The sequence below is a fragment of the Brachyhypopomus gauderio genome, chromosome 3 (assembly GCF_052324685.1).
Source record: "Brachyhypopomus gauderio isolate BG-103 chromosome 3, BGAUD_0.2, whole genome shotgun sequence".
Classification (NCBI taxonomy): domain Eukaryota; kingdom Metazoa; phylum Chordata; class Actinopteri; order Gymnotiformes; family Hypopomidae; genus Brachyhypopomus; species Brachyhypopomus gauderio.
Genome location: NC_135213.1, coordinates 9,758,979 through 9,764,085, shown reverse-complemented (window position 1 = coordinate 9,764,085; position 5,107 = coordinate 9,758,979). Strand labels below are relative to the sequence as shown.

General features: G+C 39.5%; 1 long non-coding RNA gene across 1 annotated transcript; it reads left to right on the top strand.

Annotated features, from left to right (window-relative positions):
* The first annotated feature begins 248 nt into the window (after window positions 1–248).
* LOC143509717 (uncharacterized) lies at window positions 249–1,666 on the top strand. Its single transcript, XR_013129748.1, has 2 exons — window positions 249–289; window positions 1,331–1,666. It is a non-coding gene; the product is annotated as an uncharacterized LOC143509717 (long non-coding RNA).
* Window positions 1,667–5,107: the final 3,441 nt, after the last annotated feature.

Here is a 5,107-nt window from a genome sequence, read left to right as displayed (position 1 = left end):
GACACTCAACTTTACGGGTCTGTCTCAAAACCTAGTGAGCTCTCTACATAGACAGCATTTTACGTCATAGGATGCGCGTTCCCGAGAAGTAGGCTGTCTCAATTCTTAGATACCTTAAAATGCTGTCTACTAAGATATCTTAATCTGATCCTGTAATAAGTCAGCATTAGACCCGTCCTCAGCCGGTAAGGCAATCCCATGATGCAACGCGGGGCAGCACGGCGCAGAAAAACTTTTTTCATCATGGCGGACGGAAGAAGGACGGCCAGCGGCGAAGTCATTTTCAAATGTAAGTTATTTAAGTTTTATAGCGTAAGTGTGGTATTTTATGGGTTTTCTTGGCATAACAGAACACAAATTAGCGATTTATTGGGTTAGTCGGTGGCCTTTTTCCAGTTTTTTATATATCGATGCGTTAGCATTTATGCTAGCGGGTTTTGAAGCGTCAGAGCACTGTTTTAGATGGGCTGATGCGAACAGCTGATGCTAACAGCCCATCTAAAAGCGTTTTTTATCAGTCACTGTAATATTTTATTAGTTATCTTAGTTATTCCTTTCTTGTATAGTTTGTTAGCCCTGCTGGGTTAATAAGACATGTATGTGGGCTTTTTAACGTGATAGCCAGTGTTCAGATATACAAATGATTTCCACTCTTTTAGGGACCAGATCAGCAATCGAAGCCTTTATAAAGGCTAGAATAGAAAGAGAGAGGCTCTTCACCGGGCAGAAAAACTCTGCTCTCTCAGCTTGGAAGTAGGAGCTTATTTTAGCCAAACTAGTTAGTTATTAAACGATAATATATTCTTATTCTGTTCCATCTTAAATGATGCAGCTGTTACACTTTGATACACTAAACTAGCTAGCTAACTGGTTCTGATTACAATAATAAAATGATAGGTTTGTGGCAAATAAGTTGATAGAAAACCTGCTTTAGAAAACTAAATAGTTAATATGTAACTAATGCATTGTCAGTTACAGTATAAGCTAATATTAAGCTAATAATTGCTTAATATTCATGCATTTAGACATCTTTCTAAACTATTTAAAATTAGGTAGATATTGCAAAATGTTTGATTACACTCGAAGCGTTTGTGTAGAACACTGAGGTTAAAATGTTGTATTTTCCTGAATTATAAAGCATCTTAATGCTGGCAGTGCAAATGTATAACATTAATGAAAACAAAACTGATTTATTTGTTACTGGTTTAATAAAATCACTGGACACCAGCAATGTTGGCACAAAGTTGCTCCCGTAATTGGTGGCCACTGACAGCTGTAATGTCGTCATCTTCCTGCATATCAGCTTCATCTTCATCTGCTTCCTCCTCAGGCTGAACAACATCTCCTGCTCCCATGCAGATGTTGTGCAGAGTGACACCGGCAGGGGCTTTGATTCGCACATGGCACCCATCTATTGCACCAACTACAGAGTGGAAAGCTCCATGGTTTCCCAGCCTCACAAAGCCATCAGAGATGCTCTGCAGTTCTTCTGGTTTTGGGTGCCGGATAACTTTCAGAAGGATTCGCCGCATTTCATTGGCCACTCTGTGAATTACATGGTGCACTGTAGAACGGGGCATAGAAAAATCACGGGATACAATGCGGTATGATGTGCCACAGGCCAACCAAAAAAGAAACCAACACTTCGATGGCTCCCCCCCAACCATGGGTGCTCTCATGGTTGATGAGTTGTAAAAGCACTTTCAGGGATTCACGGTTCAGGCAAAAGTCAGGCTTGGTGTCTTGGGTGTTTTGGCTTGCTCATTAGGGTTCTGGACCCATAGTATTGTTAACCTTTTAAATCCTGTAAAGCGCTTTGTGACGTGTGTTGTGAAAAGCGCTATACAAATAAACTTTGATTTGATTTGGGTGTCGTCCAGTAATATTCTCAGAAGTGGTACACTTGTGTTCAGAGCACAGTATCTTGTAGGTCTTTCTCCCTGCAAGAAATGGAAAAATAACTTTTGTGTGTGTGTGTGTGAAGTTATTTTCCGAAACAGAAAAGTGATTTACTTCGTGTTTAAAGAATATCACTTATCTGTTTTGTAAATAAACTGTTCACGCAGGTTCTAATTTGATCGATCTATTTATTTATTTATTTAAAATGAATTGTCTACATATGTATATTTGTATCACTTTGCATAAAATAAAATGTATAAAATGCGTATTTGCAGATGAGTTTTATCCTTTAAAAACATACCTTTTATGCTTAAAAGACAGCATTATAATAGGGGGGGATTAATTGTTGAAATCAAGTACAGGAGGAAAGTTTTTACCTCCGAGAAAATCTGAGCAGATCTTACCTGTTCAAGGACAGAAATCAGCGTTCGTCTTCTTAAATTTCGGCGTCTGGCTGCAGCACGTCGGCTTTCACGTCTCCGTCGCTCTTCCTCCAGCGCAAAAACAATTAAAATTGCAATAAAAACTGCAACAGGTTCGTCCATAATGCCGGTATAGCGATTACCCGAGGTGTTTACCGCAGTTGAGGTGAGTAAATAGCGGGCGCGTGCTGTGGGCGGGGCCAAGTCGTGACGCAGTCGCTGTCTAACTAGAGCGTCCCAATAATGTGCCTTATGAGGCTGGATGGCGGTTAGAACGTTGTCTAGTTAGACAGCTCTCTACATAGTCAATGCCTACGTAGAGAGCTCACTAGGTTTTGAGACAGACCCAACATAACAGCCTAACCTGATGACAAACTCAGTTTAGGAAAAATTGAGGCCTGTGTAAGAGATATTAAATGCTGGATGTCTCTAAACTTCCTCCAAATTAATGAGGACAAAGCAGAAGTTCTCCTGGGCCCTAAGGCCTCAAGACAGAAAATTCCAGATCTAATGCTTAATCTTGCAGACTACCCCATTACACCTGGCACAGTAGCCAAAAACCTAGGTCGGAGTCGAGCATGACGCCTATCATTTGATAAATACATAGATAATACTACTAGGATAGCTTTTCTACATCTCCGCAACATTGCCAAGTTAAGAAATGCATTATCACAGGATGATGCAGAAAAATTGATGCACGCCTTTGTTAGCTCCAGATTAGATTACTGTAACTCACTACTGTCATGATGTTCAAATAGGAATCTAAATAAACTTAAAATAGTTCAAAATGCCGCAGCCAGAGTTCTGACCAGAACTAGAAAATTTCAGCATATCAGACTAGTCCTATTAGACCTGCATTGGCTCCCAGTTAAATTCTGTATTGATTTTAAAATTCTTTTATTATCTTATAAAGCACTGCACGGGCTTGCTCCTGAATACCTCCAGGAACTTGTTTCCTATTGCCTATGTGCAACTACACTAAATAATATTTTACCCTCCACATTAAGCAAGCTTATGGGACGAAACTGCTCTATGGCTACAGAATCCTTCTCTTTCGGAATAACACCACCTGCCCTGTAATTCTTAGTATCGTGACAATCCTACATGAGAGAACGTGAAGACGTTAAGATTGGGCGTTTTGAAAATAAACCATTAAATAATGTGATAAAAAAGCAAATAATTTTGAGTATATGTATAAATATTTAACTTAAGTTTAACGTGCTGGGAAATATTGAAATGGACCTTGAAAGTGAAGTACAAGTGCTTGAATTCCACCTTGTTAAGGTGTATGAACCTTGCAAACATGACTTTGTTCATTGCACTGCGGCAGGTGCACAACCTCGCGAATCGACAGCGTGCAAGGCCACCGTGATTACGTCATTTTCACCAAGCGTCAAGTATATTAATAAACCAGGCTTTAGCGCCCTTCGTTGAAATGTTCCGAAAGCACTGCTTGCCAACCGTCTTGTTCATGTCCTTCGGTTTTCCATCTGTATCTGCTTCGAATCCAAAGTATTTCCACACAGCACTTCCGCTGCTTTCCTTGCTTATTAAGACGGGCTGTGAACACACTGCGTTTGCTTTAGCTGCCATTTTAGCATTACAAACTGTTCTGTGCATTACGGAAGCTTGGGTGGGTCAAACGAAAGCGCATTTTATGTAAAAAGAATTGATACTTGGAGAAACGAGTATTGTACCATTTCAGAATGTTCAGTATAGATACATATCGATATATTGATTTTTTTGACAACACTCCTCTCATGTTTCGTCCTGGAATTACAAGAGGCTCGTATTTGTTAACGTAATACAAGATAACTGTTCAGTCAGATAGCCATTTGTTGTGAAATGAAGTTACAATTTCAAGCATTTTCAAGTACTTTAGTCTAAATTCCAGCACTTTTCAAACTTGAAACAAAAAGCAACATTAAGGGGTGTTTCTTTATACTACCACATATCGTTTTGGACAACACTGCAAAGAATGTGACGCGGCCGGTATAAATGGCTCTGCCGTTCGCACACGGTCACGCGTGGTGTGCGGAGTCGCGTGCTTTGGTCACTCGCGAAAGTATAAACCTAGCTTAACACAACGAATCTGGCCAAACACCTGAAGGACCGGCATGCAGATTTGTACAAAGAATTCCAAAAGGTTGGTGATTATTCCCATTTGTAGTATTACTACAGCAAATGTTTGTCATATTCTTGGTTTAAGAGCCGTAAGTGCGACAGCATACAGGGAGAAGAGGAAAATAAATTTAAAAAATAAAAGAATGATCGTACTACAATGGATCAATCACCTATGAATACTGAATACTCTAATACTGAGGTTTTAACTTTAAGTCTAAGTAAAGTTACTTAAAGTTGTTTAAAGAATACTTAAAATACACTTCTGTGCATTACGGCAGCTTGGGTGGGTCAAACGAAAGCACATTTTATGTAAAAAAATAAAATAAAAATAAATAAATAAAAAGATACTTAGAGAAACGAGTAATATACTGTTTTAGAATGGTCAGTACCAATAGTTTCTATTATCATCTATTCTGAATCAATAAACTCAACCTAGAAAACTACGTTAGAACAATGATATGAGATATTTACCCAAACTGATTCGGCAGTGTACCATCACCAGATGAAATGGTCATGTCAGTCAGTAGAGGTCCAGCAGGCACGTATTCCTCAAATCTCATGTAGCTTGGTTTGTTCCCCAAGTGGCCAATGAACACAGGGCCACTATCTCTACTTGAGGGAGACATCACCTGTTCCTTCGAGCTGCAGCCAGAGAGTGTCCT